General features: G+C 32.4%; 1 protein-coding gene and 1 long non-coding RNA gene across 2 annotated transcripts in view; one reads left to right on the top strand and one right to left on the bottom strand.

Annotated features, from left to right (window-relative positions):
* The window catches only part of LOC148232413 (uncharacterized), a 267,931-nt gene extending 256,465 nt beyond the window's left edge, over window positions 1-11,466 (top strand). The window contains exon 2 of the long non-coding RNA XR_015810568.1: window positions 10,343-11,466. This is a non-coding gene — a long non-coding RNA (uncharacterized LOC148232413). The remainder of the gene's footprint in view (window positions 1-10,342) is intronic.
* The window catches only part of LOC148232412 (insulin-like receptor), a 205,864-nt gene that overhangs the window by 130,183 nt on the left and 56,789 nt on the right, over window positions 1-18,892 (bottom strand). The window lies entirely within an intron of this gene.

The following is an 18,892-nucleotide window of genomic DNA, read 5'->3' as shown; positions in this document are numbered from 1 at the left end:
GAACTATTTACTTATATAAACAATATCTACATCATAAGTGACGGGGCCGTTAATGAAATTTGCACAAAATTACATTTATAAAATATATGTACAAACGTATAATTAGCCACGTCAAAATAGCGTAATAATAAAAAATCCACGCGATTTAAAACGTATGACATTTTGTTACATGAGGAATAAACTAATTATATTTATTATTCGTGCTGTAAGTACTTTATTGATTGATGTATTGCCGAGGTACTAAAATGTTACGTTAAAAAATAAAAACACAAAAATCATAATATTGTTGGGGCCGACTTAGTTAACTACCTTGGGTATACTGGCAACACGGACTAACGAAGCGGCGACATGAGAAACTAACTTGGTTTGGTGAAGCGATTAACAAAATAAAAAATTATTAATATTTTAATTTATTTCTTACGTTATTTATTTTGTACGAAGGAGCTTTTTTATTTCTGCGGATTGTACAATATTCACCTGGCTTCGCTTTCTTACACCTGCCATTCGCTCGCTCGCGTGTTAAGTGACGAGAGTGAGTGAGAGATAGGCGTGCGTTAAATGCGTTTCGTACGCCCTTATCTTTCACTCACTCTCGTCACTTAACACGCAAGCGAGCGAAAGGGAATGTATTTCACCGTACGCGCCTGTTATCCACCCTTAAATTATCACTATTTATAGTGTTTATTCTATGTACATCTTTATTTATTATTAAATACTAATATTATTGCACAATAATTGAAATGGGGCAATAGAATACTATTGTAGATTCTTTTTTTTTGTTTTATACCTGACATATTTCTCATTTTAAATAATATACATATTTTTTCTACTATTTTTTATTATTATATAATTACAATGTATTATTATTATTATGTTTGTTTGAAGCTGGATTTAAAGCGCGAAACCCAGCAAAAAACACTATTTACTGAGAAATGAAATAGAATCGCCTTGAATGGGCAAAAGCTCATCGCCATTGGACCGTCGAAGATTGGAGAAGAGTGGTTTTCTCCGACGAAACCAAATTTAATCTGTTTGGAGCAAATAGTATGCCGCTGTATGCCGTATAAAAAGATTTCATCCCTTATGCATTAATCGATTTATCAAGCAGTCACCTTATGTGATGATCTGGGGATGCATGATAGCTTATGGTTTGGGCTCTGTAAATTTTATCTAGAGCACAATGAATGCAAAAATAAATAAATTGGTTGTATAAAACGAATTTATTCCAACCCTTGAAAAACTTTCCCAACATACTGCTGAACCCATTTTGCAAGACGATTCTGCGCCATGCCATCGAGCTCGTTCTGTGAGTCCATTTATAGTTTTGACATTCAAACTTTCACTAAACTAATCCTCTATCTATAGATTACACAATTCAAAGAGTTAATGGGAATCACATCATTAACATGGCCAGTAAACAGCCCAGACCTGAACCCAATTGAAAAACATTAAACAACAATTTAGAAAAAACGAACAAAAATTTAGCCGAGCTGAAAAAACATATCATGTAAGTGTGGGAAGAGAAGATCGATCTTAAAAGAATTGAACATCTGTATTTATCAATGACAGGCAGAATAGAAAAATGTATTAAAAATAAAGGTGAAATTACGTAAAATAATTTTGTTAATATGTTATAAACGTGTTCTAATAAACTTCTAATTTTTAAATGTTCTCGATATTGTTTTCTAAGAATAGAACCAAAAAAAAGGGTTGCGCGCACGTGCTGAGTTGGAGGCTCGCCATTATGCACTAGCAGAGACGACGGAAAAAATGCACCTTTCCCAGAATTTACGCTATTATACCTTCCTAATTTTACAATACTCGTATTTTTTAACAGTATTGACGGAAAACAATTATAATTATCTAAAATAATTTCAAAAAAGTGTAAAAAATGCATCAATATACAAAATATGTTTAAGAACCACCATATCAACATTCAATTGGCCACAGGTGTAATTGAGCACAAAAATAATGATAAAAAAATCCACAAAAGCCGAATTACATATATATAAAAAATATATAAATTAAATTATCAAAATTTAATAATAAAAAAGTGGCAAAATAAATTATTAAAACATAATAATACAAAAAATAGTATAATAAATCGAAGCAATAAAACATTGAGAATCACTGATTTTTTCTAGAATTTAATTTAGAATTCATGTAAATACGTAAAATTAACTCACTCCTAGTTGTATACTAACAAATTAAGAATTGTGTATAAAACTCACTACTCAAAGGGTTAACAGAGGAGGGGATGTGTCGCTCTATAACTTACAGTTGAAAACCACCAATTACGTCGTTTATTTACACGTTTTACATCTGTCAATTGACAGTTAGGAACAGCATTAAATTTCACTAGCACCTATCAGATAAATTATTTATTTACTAGTAGAACTATATATCTACCGGTGAAAATGTATAATATCAATAATAAAAATAAAACTGATTTTTTAAATATTTATACAGTTATATTTTTCGAATTAATGATATCTATACAACAAAATGAATTCAGCTTCAAGTCGGTTTTATCACTAATACAACACGTGAACGGTTTATAAATATAACTAAAAAAACGTCACGAGTTAGTTGCTTGATTATCGAATGCCAGCAAAATAATGTATATACCTAGGCGTCACAAATGATAAATTGACTATAGCAATAAAAATATACATATATGTTCGAAATAATCATATACATCACTACAATAATAAAAACGATAAAAATACATATGTACATACCGCGACCACCCATAATCGTCAAAATTAGTTGCGAAAGACTCACTATAAGAGTCATAAAAATATTTTTGTCGGCATGCACAAATTATCGATTATGCGTATCCGAGCGAACGTTTATTAATACATATATCCAAAGAAGTGCAAAAAACCGTTGGACCTTAATATAACAAAAAAAAAGGATCGGTACTAAATATCTTCGCTAAACAAGTGCGAAACTCAGTATCTTAGAAAATAAAAATAATGGCAATTATGTCGATTTCTAATTTACATTGCACGCCAAAGAGTCTATACAATAATAAATCTGGTTCTGCCCCGAATAAGCGATATTGGTTAGAAGATCAAGGACTGGAACGCTAGAGAAATATTATTTTTGTGGGAAAAATATTATTTTATAATTTAAATCAGAGAATATAGTTTTTATAATAAAATAAGAAAACCTCTGAAATATATATTTTTTTATGTATTCGAATGAAGTCGTGTCAGCGATACTGCGCACCCGCTTTTTAAACTCCCTCGTGTCTTTGACACAGAACACGACGACCAAGTTCGTATCAAACAACGAAACCGAAATAGCCCGGGATTCACGGAGGGTCCCACTTAATTAAACCAAACGGCGAAAAGGAAACCGCTCCGTTTGATCTTGATCTCTTGGCACTCCTAGAAAATATGGACGAAACCCGACCGACCGAAACATAACAGCGTAGCGGCTAAATTTAGAGACCGACCGATTTTTACTACGGGTCCAAAGTATCCACCCATTCACACCTTATCTCTCGACCATTCATGATGTGTTTTTACAAGCAAACAAACGACTCTATGATAAAGAGGAACACATCCGAAAAAACAACTGTGTCCGAATCGATAGAGGTCTCGGACACCTCGATAGCGTTGATATCCTTTGACCTTGATCGGAGTGTATAAATAAATAAAGTATGTATAATATAAGCTTATATAAATGAATCCAGGGAATCGAATGATGATGGATCGGCCGTGGAAAGGTCCTTTGGTAGAACGATGACGTTGCGACTGTAGTAGATGATTCATCGTCAGGGTCAAAATTACAACTACTAAGTGCTACGTCATTATTGCATCCGCTTCGAATGATTTCTGTCGACCTGAAGATCGTCCAAACTATATAACGAAACTTGTTCACGTTATATATATACATATAGTATAGTTATTGAACTTCAAGAGCAAAAAATACATAGCGTTAATAACATAAAATATAGAGTCCGACCTCCTACTTAGGCTGTCGCGAGTGACAACCGCAATAGAGTAAACCGGTGCGAAACTATGGATGTTCTCCAGCATCACTAATCAATTGAAGTAGACAGATAATGGAAATCAGGGATAAATCGCGCTACACGTACTTAAGAATCTTCATAGATAGAACGACAAAACGTGTAAGAAAATAATAAAAACACAATTTTCAATTTTCTTCATCAACGAAAAATATACTAAAATTTTCTTTCGAAAAAATTGAATAAAAATATGAATGATGAAAATACATAAAGTAACATAAGTACATGTTTCTTAAAACTTTTTTTAAATAGCAATAATCGTAGCTTACTTTGATTATCACTGTCTTTAATTATTAACTATTTTTTGTTACTAAAGCTTTCTTGATAAATAATTATTTGTTTCTAAAAAACATTTTATTCTCTTCATTTCACTTTAAAAATTTCGATAATAATATATAATATATATACGAAGAGAACCCAAAAATAACGAGACTTTCTTCTATTTTTACATCAAATTTTGATCACCTTCAAAGTACTCTCCATCGACCAATATGCACTTGTCCAAACGTTCTGGTACTTACATAATTGGGTGTATTTTAACCCTTCTAGCGATTTTTGTTTTACCCTGTACTATAACATTAACCTTTCAATTAAAAAAAAATAAGTCACAAGTCAGGCGAGTAGGGCTAGTGAATAATCGGTGTCATTCAGTTTTTGCACAAAAACTGCTACACAGTTGGTGCGTTGTCATGATGGAAGAACTGTGCGCTAAAATTCACCCTTTTCTTCCTGATGCTCTCTCTCTCTCACCCTTTTCAATACCTCCATGTAGAAGTGTTGATTAGCTGTTTGGCCTGGAGGAACAAACTCTGCGTGCACAACACGTCAGGAATAAAAAAAAAAACAAATGAGCATTGCCTTGATGTTTGACTTAACCTGACGTGCTTTTTTCGGATGAGGAGAATAAGCCGTCTTCCACTGGCTAAAACCAGTCGTAGACTTCTTGTAAGCTGTTTAAAGCATTACATGAATTCCCACGGCCGTTTTTCTCAAGAGAAAACAAATTATTAACGCCACGCGTTGGTCTCAAAGCGTCAACCATCTCACATTTTCACCACTTGCGAAAAAGTTGTTTTGATAAAAAAAATGTTACGCACGAACAGGTCCTCTCTAGGCGACGAAACGTCGCATTCTGATTCATAGTGGTTCCTTCTACAATACCCCACCACCCAAAACTCGTTCGTTTAAAGTTCCTTCCCTCCACAGTCCGAGTCTCGTTACTTTTGGGTCCCCTTAGTATAGGTGTATATATGAATATACTATATCTATTCAAAATCTGCAGAAGATAATGGTTTGGGTTATAACAAAATGGCAAATGAGAACGGCAGAACACCCAGAATTGCACAATAACCACGCAGACTTACTTGAAGTCTTTAATTAACATGAATAGTCATAAATTAGCATAAAAGCCCTTTCTTCATAAGCTTTGAAACTATTCTGGATAAGAAACACATATGAATTCTCATCGAATAAGCTTTGTTTAAAGTATATTTTGTAAATATTGCACGGCCACATAAAAACAAGTTTTCATTAAAGGGGATGATTTTAGAGGTTGGGCTAATGCGATTCGTTCTCAATTTATTTTATCTCCCATTCGTCAAAGCTTCCTCGAAAGATGTAGTACTATGTCGTATCACCAATCACTTGACAGACAGAAACTATTAGTCGACCATCGCCTTTTTTTTAAGCATCTAACTGACTTGAAAAGTCAGTTAGATGCTTAACCAATCAGCTATTAATCCTGAAATTAAGTAATTAAAATACCTAAATTATTGTCGTAAAATATTATTTTACTGGGTTTTTTCAAAGACACTTCAGAAACTGTCTTTACTCAGGGGTTTTCTCTGATTTAATGAAAACATAAAGCAATGCATTAAAAGAACAAAAATATGTTAGGATACGAATACAGAACACGCATACTTCACAGCTATGGGTTGTGTGTACGTTCAATAAAATTTAAGAATATTTTAAATTCAGTGAACAATCAAATATACACATGTTTATCTCGGACCTCTGTTTCATGACTTGTTTTTTTCTTCAAAAATATATAAGTGACCCTAAATTTACACTATATGTTTAGGTCTATCAATACACATCAACTTAATAACAACTCACAGTTGCACCGGACGCAGGCATAAATCGCTCTTCCCTCGATTTACAAATAACCTTCGGTTAATCGCCCGTTTAACGGCGCATCATCCAGATAATAAATTCAGTCCCAAGGCTACCGTTATCCATTGTGAAGGATGCCCAGACGTCTCGTCTGGAATAAAGTATATCAATGACGCAGCAATAGCAGCCACAATATCTGACCAGCGAACACATACTGATGAGGTCAGATAGGAAAATCGTCTGATCTGTGGAAAATCACCTAACGTTAACTGGGGTTATCGCACCGCCGATGTATGAATGAACGCTCGTTGGGCATCGATACGTAAAGGTGATAAAGCAGATTTATCTCTTCAAGTGCAAAGATCGTCCGAACGCACAGAACATGACCTTAGTCACATATGTTCGTCAAAAGAAACCAAAATAATCGCAGTTTTGCGTTCTGAGGCGATAACAAAGTGGCGCCGTGAAATAATGAAATCGGTGCATTAGTAACACGGATCTAGAAGACCATGTAAGATTTAGACTCACACGTTCAACAGATGCATTAAAGATAAATACATACAAATATTTTCGATTTCGAGAAGCCATCTGATAAAATGATGGATTCAATCTTAAATAAGCAATAAGTCGATCTTGAGTTTTATGATGACCTAACGAGGATTTTTCGGAGAATATTGACAATTTGTTTATTTATTATTTGCACTATTTAAAAGACTATATGTGCTTATAAATTACATAAACACAGAAGTTGTTCAGTCAGATTGAAATATTTTAACACATTAAAATGTATACATTGATTTCTCAGCTAAATTTAAAGATTCGTCGTGGAAATGAATTTCACTTGACTTTTTACCTTTTTGCATCGATAAAAAAGCTAGAGCCTACGATTACATTCAAGAATAAAAAAATCAAAAATATTTTTTTTATGTATTTAGACATGTGTATAAGATACTGAAAGGCATAGCAAACACATTTATATTTATTAATAATGTTGTATATTGTAGGAGTTTCAAACAATGACAACTCAATAATATGTTAGATATAGAAAAAGCTTTTGACACAGTATGACATGACGGTTTGATTCATAAACTATACAAATACAAAATGCTATGCTGAGAAGTAAAAATTATGCTGTTTCACTAAATAATGGACACTTAATACCGCATAAAATTACAGCTAGAGTTTCTCAGGGAAGTTTGCTCGGACTGTTTTTCTTTATGTTGTATACGAATGATATTCCAAAAATGAAAGAAATACGCGTTTATCTACATAACTGACGATACAGCTATTTTACAGGTACTTATGATCAAATAAAATAATAATTAAATACTTTGAGAAGCGAAAAATTAAAATCAATCGAAATAAACTCTGCCACTACTTCTCCTGCATGATGAGGGCAGTAATGTAACATGGAAAACAAGTGTTAAATACCTGGGCTTACGCTTAAAAGCTTAAATTCAATAAACATATTTTTGAACTTCGCTCTAAAAAGCTTGCCGTCATTGCGGGCCTTAGACCTATATTTAATAGAAGTGCGTTAACTATCAAAAATAAAATTTTAATCAATAAGCAATTAATTAGATACGCTTGCTCGGTGTGGGTAATAAAATATAATACACATTTTATACTAATCTTAAAAAAATGCATAATAGCGATCAAATACCAATATTTAAATAACACTGTTATTTTCATATTAAAAAATATTTCACGAAACAAAACTATCCCGCTAATCTCGTGTATCGTAATTAGGGATTCTGTGTCGAGACAACCCGGGAATTTATTCCCGAGAATTCAAAGATTTTTTGCTGTCTCGAGTCCCGGGAATTTAAAAATTAATAACCCGGGACTCGAGACTTTCCGAAGTGCAATTTCACAAAAATATGTAAAGAGCGAATATAATGTCGAGCTTAATTTATGTCTCGATATGAAGACAAGGTGGAATTCCTTATTACCCATGATCTCGAAATTTTGAAAGTTACGAAATTGCATTAGAAAATCATTAATTGATCTTGGCATCGGCCAAATTTGGAATGAATCGAACATTCACGTATTGGAAAATATTTGTGAAGTACTCATTCCTATAAAACTGGCAGTTGAAGCTCTAAGTCGTCGAGATGCCACTTTATTAACTTCCGAAATTATTGTTAATTTCCTTTTAAAAAAAATATTTGAAATCAACACAACTCTGTCGTACGAACCACCAAAATATTTCAACGACTAGAAATAAAAAAATCAACTTTAAAGAGGAGTTTCAGATATTAGACTCAACTATCAAGCAAACTCCGAATCTAGAGCTTTTATTCAAATCATTGCTTACAATTAAGCCAACATCTACAGAAAGCGAGAGTTTTTTCTACATCTGGAATATTTGCCACAAAAACCAGGAACAGGCTAAGTGATTCATCATTAAACGCCTTGGTGTTTTTAAAAACATATTTTTCCTTACAAAAGTAAAGGTTTTAACTTAATATTGATATAAATATTTCGATTAAAAAAATTGTAATAAATTAAATTTAAATAAATATCGAATAAAGTGTTTTTAAATTGTTTCAATAAATTTTCACCTATCGTACCTATAACACAAATAATATAAGTTAATAATAATAAATGAACTAAAGTTAATAATAATAAGTTAATTAAAGTTAATAATAATAAGTTAATTTTTTACCATAATTTTTTTTCATGATTATACGAAAAATAATTAAAGTCTCGAGTCCCGGGAATTCCCGGGACTTTAAAAATTTGGGTCTCGAGTCCCGGGAATCGAAAAAACCCGAGACTTCAGAATCCCTAATCGTAATACAAGCGCAAAATATCAAAGCATATATTGCTTTAGAGGCTAAAGACAACATATCAATGGTTCCAGATCTTCAGTGAAATTTACTCAAATTATCACTTAATTTATTGTTTTTTTTCTATATTTTTAAATAAAATTGTAAAAGATTTTTTAGTTTTTTCCCTTAAAGTATAACTTATTTTTACTAGTATGTTTAGTCCCTCACTGTTGTGAGGTACCACAGCTAGTGAGTGTACGAAAACCGGACCCTTAACTTTTTAGGTTATAAATAATTTATTGATTCGTTCTGATTTTCAAATGTTGATGCTAAACTTACGTATTCAAACTGTGCTATATTTAAATGAAAAGTATGAATTACGTGTAAAGGTTTTGACTACACTGTACATTTTTATTGTTATTTACTGTTAATGTTAATTTTAAAACATTTCTTAAGAACAAATTCCAATTTCTCCTATACTATTAAAATTTCGCACTTTTAATTCGATAAATATGTCGTTATTGTTTTGGTAATTTTTTAGAGGGACCGACGGTTGAGAAGTAACCGAAATACCGTGAAAAAAGTTGCCGGAACGCCGTTCCACCGCGTTACATGGCAAAAAAAGCCCTGCTTATGTATTTCAGATTTAAGTAAATAATGCGTTGCTACAGTAATACTGCTCATTCGCCGCTCGTTTTTTTTACAAACCAACATAAAATTACGCGTGTAATGTCACCGAACCGCTTTTACATGCACCACCTGTTATTTCGTAAGATACTTTAAATTGAAAATAGATTTTCGCCATAAATAAATCTGAGGTTAACGCGCTCGGACGCGACGAGCAAACGTGACGCGAATGAACAACTTTGCCTTTGAAAGTACAAGAAATCTATTTAAAACTCGTTTAAAGAAATGTTGTAAAAAATCGTAAGATAATGACTACAAATTTGGTAATTCTTTGTCAAATCAGAGAATTGAAAATTTTAATCAATAACAATTAAAAGACGTCAAGTTCGATCGAATATCAAAGTTCTCGTTACTATTTTATTCGATTATGAATTCTTATTAATAGATTGTACGGTCAATGAAAAGGAAACGACCAGAAGTGTGAGCAAACAATTCTTGGATTTTACACCACGATAACGCAACGGTTCATACTCTATTACTAATTCGTAATTTTGGGCAAAAATGATACCGTTGTGATGCCGCAACAACTGTATTCCCGAAATATTACTCTCTGTGACCTTTTCCTTTTTTTCCAAATTTAAAGAGTAATTTGAAAAAACAACGTTTTACGAACATATCAAATAGTGCATTTCACGAATGTTTTGTGAATCGGGAGAAACGCTGGCTTAATTGTATTATATTTTGAAGAAGCTAATATAAACATTGAAGTATAAATACAATTTGTTGTTAGAATCATATATCTTATGAGCTGAAAACTGAAAGCTCTCAAATATATTTAAGTTTTAATTTGACAAGACTTCAGTACAGCAGTGTTTAATTGTCAATACACACAAAAAGCACTTTTATAAATTAGGTAGTAGAACAGTCTAGTCTAGATCGTCACAGGTATTAAATAATTATGACGCTTTGAGCAAAACAGTAGTTGTACGATATTCTATTTTTATAACATTGAATTTTGTTGGATTCATGAAGAGTATCACCATATTGGTATTTTCATTGCCCAACAAACAAATCGACCTGACCTTTGTTCGTTTTTGCGAATTTCGCTAGGGAGGCACCCATAAAAATGTATTGAGGAGAAAAGGTTTCTACTTTCGATATAATAGCTGAAAGGAAATCTGTCGTTTGTAAATAACAATTTCGCCGTAGCACAACAAATGGGTACAGTTCTTTCGATAAGAAGTGCTCGGGCCAAAGAAATATGGGTCGCGATTATGAAATCCACTTTTGTTGTAATAAATCGATTTTACGACGCGCTCGAAGGCGTTTGATAAACAGTGGGCGATAATAATGTAGTATGTTATAATATATTATTATGGTAGGGATAAGGAGTGTTGTATGAGGCACTTTAAAGCGTCAGAATTAACACTCGAAGAATAACTGTGTAACTGGGACATAGTTCATGTTTTGCTGATAAGCATCCGTAAGAATGTAGAGCGACGTTGATAATGAGACAAAAAAATCTATAAGATATATCTTGCTATATTGCAGTTTATGTGAGTGTAGAGTAAATGCCAATATATGCGAAAGACGAGAATCTTCGTTTCGTGAGGCATATCAGTTAAAAGCGGGAGAAGAGGACGAAACTTTTAGCTACCCCTGAGGTAAATAAGCTTAAAAAAAATTAAAAATCACATCCGTCTTGTGCTTGAAAAATTGTTTTTGCTCATGGTTTAATGGAATTCTGCGACTATCGTGTGAGAAAGTTTTTTATATTGATGTCTAATTCGTCATTAATCTTGAAGGTATACCTATCGGATATCGCAAGGTCTCTAGTCATAAAATGGCAAATTGTCCGAAGGCGATTTTTAGATCGTGATTCGAGAAAGTGTGGATTTCGTACCGTTACATTCCAAAGAGCGGAAACTAAAGTCAGATTTCGCGCAAAAAACGTGCGATTTTTCGTTACACGTGTAACGGATTCGGCCGCGGTTTAGTTTTTTTAGATATGAACATTTGCTCGAAAAAAAAACAACACCGCTCACTAGCGGCAAGGCTGTATTGATTTAAAAACCATCCATCAAAAATGATATTTAAATAATATGTTATTAGGAACGTTGAAAACATTTGTCGCCAATGACTGATTATTAACAATAATTATTACAGTTCGAATTAAATTGATGTTAATATTCGAAAACAGTTAAGTTAAAATATTAAGCGTTAAAGAATCGACTATTCTAGTTTTCAAATTTTGATAAACATTAATGCCTGCACTACACTCTCTGGAAGTTGGCCAAGGTTGACCAAGGATAGTGGGTTACTTCAGTCGAGTTCGGTTCTACCCGCTCTAAAATCTCTCGGAGGTTACCGAGAACGGGAGGTAAAGTGGGGGTAATTCAGTCGACTTGGCCAGCTTCGAGCGCTTCCGAACATTGTCGGCAAAAGGACCGAAATCGGAGCTGCTCTTTCGAGCGCGAGCGGTGAGATACTTCCCCTTTCGCTCTCTCGCGTGTTAAGTGACGAGAGTGAGAGAGATAATGATATGGTGTTTCGCAAACTAAGATAGAACGAGTAACTCGCTTCAATTTCAGTATACGCGTAGGCGTCATATGGTTAACACGCATGTCGAGCGCTGCATCGTGGTCACGTGGTCAAGTTATAATACCACATGCTTATCGGGGACTTCAATAGACTTTTACTGACATCTTTGAATATTTTAGAGCACCAAAAGGGATTAATTATATTTTTGAAAGTATATTCTTCTAACAGATATTTTTTTCATATAAAATTAAATAATTAAAAAATAATTAGTGGTACTTGATTTTGTTAAAAAATCGTTTCGAATATCCTTATGTATTTTTCTAGATCGGTTTATATAAATGTCACGCCATAACGAATTCTTATTTAGAATCTAGGATAGTCACACATGTAGTGTTCGTATTCTGAAGTATCATTTTTATGCCTTATGGCATTTTGCAAAAGCCGACAAAGATTTTGCGTAAATTGAATATTTACGACCGAAATTTTTTCTCTGATATTGTATTGGTGAGTGCTCACACAAACTATTATAATTATCAGTAGCGTAATTTTAATAATATGACAATTTAAAAATTGCGATTATTTGGCACATTTTTTGATCGCGCGCAAATGTGCCAGCTGTACATGACAGCAGCCGCTGTGCGTACGTCATTCACGCCCGCCGTCCGGACGGCATATGAAATTTGTGGCAGTGTAGCCGCTACTCGGAAGTCGGCGACCTCGGCTGACTTCAGTTGAACTTCGGTTCGGACAACTTCCAGAGAGTGTAGTGCAGGTATAAAAGTTATTTATCTCAGCAGATATTTCGTTAAGAATTCGGATTAATTTACAATGTGCTCATCGCCACACTGCCACATAAATAATTTAACAGAAGCTGACAACACCGCAACTCTTCAATTTGTATTGATTCACAATTGTCACGCTTTTAAAGAATAGGTATGGGTGACTTTTGAGTATTTTTAATGACCAGGAAATGATGACGTCTTGAGAATCAGATCAAAAATACACTTTAAAGGAGCAGCGAGATTAATTTCGCAACATTTAAAAATAAAAAGTCTTAAATTACGTTGCATCTTTTACTTTTCAAAGCCATATTTAAGACATGAGCACTCAATTTCCTTGATGGTCATCTAAAAATCAAGTACTAGAAAAATCGGAAAAGAACAGAAATATTGCACGAAACACTCTGTAATATTTTGTGAAATATCCATTTGTCGACAAATCAAATAAAATACTGAGTAAGATACACATTATTGATATGACTCGCATTTCGCATTGCAAACCCATGAATCTTTGATGCCTTATTAAAAATACTGACAATGTGAGTTTCAACTAAAATTATCATTTAAAAAATTGTCAAAGATCCTTTGTGGAACTTTCTCTTTGAAGAAAAATTCTTCCGAGATCGGAAAAGCTTTCTAGAAAATGTTACAATATGCTATTCATCAGTGCTGAACGGTAAACGATTTAACTTTGAAGGGTAAATGATAGACGATTTAATTTCTGTCTACCCTCCAACTTTCGCAACCCTACAGATACATTGAATTATTTAATATTCTAAAAAATAGTTGTATACTTCTAATCTTCCACTAAAATAACCATTAATATTTGTCAGAATTGACCATTAGTGCACGACTGATTCGGTGATCTTTGCTCACATTGGTCACAAAGCAATATGCTCACACGGTTCAAGGAAAGATAAGTTTTTTAAGGAAAGTTTACCTTTTTAAATGTTTTCGAATATAACATATATGATTAAATTAGCGATATAATAAATCACCAATCGAAAACATCCAATTTATGTTATTGCGAAGACATTAAAATACCAATAAAACATTTATAGAAGTTGAACGGTATTATATTTGTTCAAATGAATTTTGAACACGTGTAAGGTGTACAAACACTTATGCCTGTAAAGTGAAAACAAATATTATTTTATTATTATGAAATGTGTATTATTTTGTAGAATTTCGTTATGAAATTTAAGAATGTGTTTTGTTGACATTTGGCTATGTATGTTTGCGCGTGTACTTTTTTTTATAGAAAAAAACTTAGTGGGAAAATAAATAAAGGTTTCATGAATATGTTGATGAATTAAGTAAGACATGCTTTATAAATTAAAATATTAGGTTGCTTAGAAAATTATTGTATTTTCGATATTTGTAACAGTACTATTTTTATCGCGTTTAACATTGTATGCCAAAGACGAAAATCTTAGTTTTGTGACGCTTATCATTTTGTTGTAAATATTTACAATTTAAAGCATGAATCTACTATACCACTTAAGCACAATCGACTGATTTTTTTAAACTAAAGCTAAGTCAATTAATACACATTTGGTAATAATATATCACATTTTTATTGCGAGAATATTTTCAAATTATTTTACGACAGGGAGAAAATCAATTTAAAAAATATGTATATTCGATTTATTAGATGAGGAAGAAATTAATTTATTAAACAATTTTTTGTTTATTGCAAAATACTTTTCAAAATCTGTCATCCTGGCCGCAACGGTTAAGAAATAAACATACAATTGCGACTCCACCCCCAGCAACGGCGAAATGCATTAAATACACGCTACGTTAAAAAAAATTGATACGACGTAATATCAAACTGACTCTATTTAGAGAGCATATTGTCTTATTCTAACTTTAACGCTGAATCTTAGGGTTTAAAATCAACACACGGAGCGATCTCTCAACGCCAAACGGAAGGCGATTTTTTGTAAATCTCTCTCGACCTCCACAATCGCAACGGCGCAAAGTGCAGAAGATTCAAAGTCGCTTTGCACACACATACACACGTACAGGTGAGAAGACCCACAAAGGAGGTTGTATAACGGCGGATAATGCGCATTGTCCGTAGTAGTAGAGGGAAAACCGGCGCCGATAGCGCGACATTGTGACGCCGGATAAGCGCCGCGAAGAAAGGGAAACGGACCGGTTTGGAAGTGGAAGTGGAAGAAGAAAATCTGAGGACGCGACCCTAATTACTGCTTATTCAAAAATCCAATGCAGCGAGCGGAAAAGTGGAAAATTGTAGGTAGTTGATGCACGCGCGACAGAGTCTGGGTCACGGCTTAACTATTTTATATGAATTATTCCAATAAAAATTATTGTCAAGGAAGATTTTTATGACTTTCAGTAGCTAAGCATTGAGCATGACAAAAAGTTTAATAAGAACACTTATGAGCTTCATTGTTCTCAATGACCATGAGGTCTGATCAAATCGTAGGAACATAAAGTCTCATTAGATTATCTATTAGACCCTTTACAATTTTATAAGAACTTTTCAGAACGTTCAAATTAAACAATATAAAATATGCGTACCAAAGAGCAGTTCTCAAACCTTTTACAGTTTGTAGCATTCTTAATAGAGTGAGTGATGCTTACCTGTAAAGAAAAAAAACAATTATTAGAATTACATGATTGTATATTTAATAAAATAATAAATTTTCTTAACTTTCTTTTTACTCCGCTTATTCTAAATAATACATAAAAATTTGGCTAATCTATATTACATATTTAATAATAATAATTAGCTGTCGGTTTCTTACTGTCGTTAGCTACCGCTGCTAGCGGGTGTGCGGATACTGGACGCCCAATTTTTAAGATTCTAAATATAATTTTTTCTAATAAATAAACAAACTAATATATAGCTGTACTATATTAATTATATAAATCTAAATATAAATGACATAACAAATATGGAGATTAATTGAAATATATATAAAGATCATAAAATACATATTAATTGAGAGTATGTATAAAAGAGATTGTGAATTCAAAGCCTCAGTTCAATAAATATTCATCTTATTTTTTTATTATATGTATACATTGTCAATGTATGTTTTGATTATATGTGTTTAGTGTATAAACAATTAGCTTTATTAGCTAATAAATTAATAAAATAATAATAAATATAATGCATGGTTATTCATACACTGCATATTTTAATACATTAAACTAATAATTATTTTGACCTTTCGCAATCAATTTTTTTGTACAACTTGAGACAGAATGTTATAATGTTTTTTTATTAATAGTTCTAAATATCAATAATAAATAAAATATGTAGTATATTTTTTATTTGACTGAAATTTTAATATCGGGTGTTACCGGATGACCGATTCCGCAGTTCTGCGTTTTTTTAATTAAAAATTATTTATATAAAAGAAATCAGAAATATGATAGATTGACTTTAATATCAATATTAATTATATAATTCCTACTTAGAGAAACGATATAATAAATATGGCGATTAATGGAAATATATATATAAAGATCATCATTTGAGAGCAAAATATGAATCCATACTACATTGAGATTGTGAATTCAATAACTTAGTTCAATAAATATGTTATATATTATTATAAATAAATTAATAAAATAATAATAAATATAATGTATAGTTATTTCTACACTGCATATTTTAATACATTAATCTTACAATTATTTTGACCTTTCGCTATCAATTTTTTGTACAAGCTGAAACAGAATGCTATAATGCAAATGACCGTTCCCGCATATCTGCGTTTTTTTTTGTTAATATTTCTAAATACCAATAATAAATAAAATATTTTGCATATATTTTTATAAATATTATACTATTTTTTTATTTGACTGACTTAATTATCGTCCATGACCAGATGACCATTCCCGCAGTTCTGCGTTTTTTAATTAAAATTTTAAATTCCAATAATAAATAATATGTTACACATTTTTTAATACATACCACCAAATATTTGTTCTGATAAAGAGGACAACGAAATAATATCCTCAACTAGCTTTTCGAAATCGATTCGAATTTATCATTGCATTGTTGATGTTGCACAAACACTTCTACAGAAACCCATTGAACGATATTAAAATGTTCCTATGATAAAAATCTCAAATCTTAATAACACACTCATCACTTGTTACAAGCGTAATTATACTACGACAAATAATAATATATACATAGCGAACTGCAACAAACCGGAACCATGGTTTGGAAAGCGATGTACGAGGATATCCGCGGCGCCACATGCATCAGTACTTTGCACGTGACTTACAAGATAATATAAATACATATTTATATATATTAAAGTAAGTATATGTATTATAATAAATAGGACCTTCGGATGATATTGATAATATCGCTTCTATTAATTAATATATAATTTTAGGTATCAACTTTTTATCCCCCTAATTGTTTTAAGAATCTATTCCGCTGCTTCATGATAGCAGACTATACATTAACTACCACATAAATATGTGACTTACATCACATCAAAAACTAGTACACGGTTTATTCAATAGTTAATTAAGCATCTCCCCTCGATTTTGGTCCTTTCACTGTGTTTATAAGGCACACATTATACACGATACGGGTACTTCCACGCTATTAGAATCCTCTTTATCTTCTCGTACAATCTGAAGCTCTTCGCAATTTTCTAATTAAAATTTACATATAATTAAACCGCCGAAAAGCGAGGCCGCGTGATACAGTCGTTATTAAATAATAATATAATTTTTATTACCCTTTACTGCATTTTTTTTATACAAACGAGGGGAAACTTAATTGAAGATAAAAATCATCAAATGGGTTAGCTCTCACTTGATAACAATAATAATTTTATGATGTGATGAAAACGTATTACATTTTTTTGTATGTAAAAACTTCGGTAGCATTTTGAAATAGCGATCTTAAAAGATTGCCTTGCGTTTTCATGTGCAATGTGTCCAAATATTTGCGTGAAACGGGAAACGGTGGATTTTTGGGTTTCGCTACCGATGTTGTATTTTTGTTAAGCAAACATTTATTTTAAAACGTAATTTTAACTATTTCAGACCACAATAAATTGTTTTAAAAACGTTAATTGCGCTGGAGAGAAAATTTTAGCGTATTATCGCTATTACATTAGTTTTTCATAACTTATATAAACTATTTGTTGGTAGTCACAACATTTAAGGATGTTAGTACGTCTAAATCGGTGAAGAGGAGACAGATAGCTAAATCTAAATATTATTTGTAAATATGGTGTCGCCGCCGCGGAGGCAGTCGTAACGGAAAATAAAAGGCGCGTGATAATATAACGAGAACAACAACAGGTGAGTATGCACTCAAGCTCAGGTGAGCGTAAACAGATATCGTCATAACTGTGTGAACACGGCCGACGGCGGCGGTTTATCGCACGCGGTCACGGTTGCGCACCACTGCTTTAAGGGCTGCGTCGTAAACCACCTTCAAATAGTACTAGCAATAAACCAAACTAAATACAGAAGAGTGAGATAGTATATGTTAAATTTAAGCTCAGAAAATGATTCCTATTCAACATTTAATATAAGTACTGCCAAAATTCCCAAAACCATCACTTCATAATTCTCACATTATGATTTATAATTTTAAAATATTTTTATTTATGATTTAGAAAAAATATAGCAATTCTTGCAAAAAATATCTGAAATTTTCCCAAATGATATTTTATGGTCGCCTACAAATGGCGATCAGGAACTTGCACTTTCACCAATGGACGTACCGAAGGTGCAGCTAAACAATAATGCTACTGGGCCTAAATTAGCCTTTTCTCCCATTCGAGTATAAAGGACTTGACACTCAATTAAACCCAACAGCTCCTACGGCGTCTGGCTTAAATGTCAGTTTAAGGTTAAAGGATCAATAAATAATATACATTTTTATTGTAATGTGTTACAAAAATACGAAATAAAGTTTTTTATTGAAAAGTCTCACAAAATTGCTTATTATTATCATTTGTGTAATTGCTTTGGTCCTCTAAAGTAAATGGCCGTTTTATAAC

Source organism: Plectrocnemia conspersa, unplaced genomic scaffold (genome assembly GCF_051122295.1).
Source record: "Plectrocnemia conspersa isolate PC_06_02 unplaced genomic scaffold, ASM5112229v1 ptg000009l, whole genome shotgun sequence".
In the NCBI taxonomy this organism is placed as follows: Eukaryota; Metazoa; Arthropoda; class Insecta; order Trichoptera; family Polycentropodidae; genus Plectrocnemia; species Plectrocnemia conspersa.
Note: the sequence above shows the minus strand (reverse complement) of the source record. Positions and strands in the feature narration are given on the sequence as shown.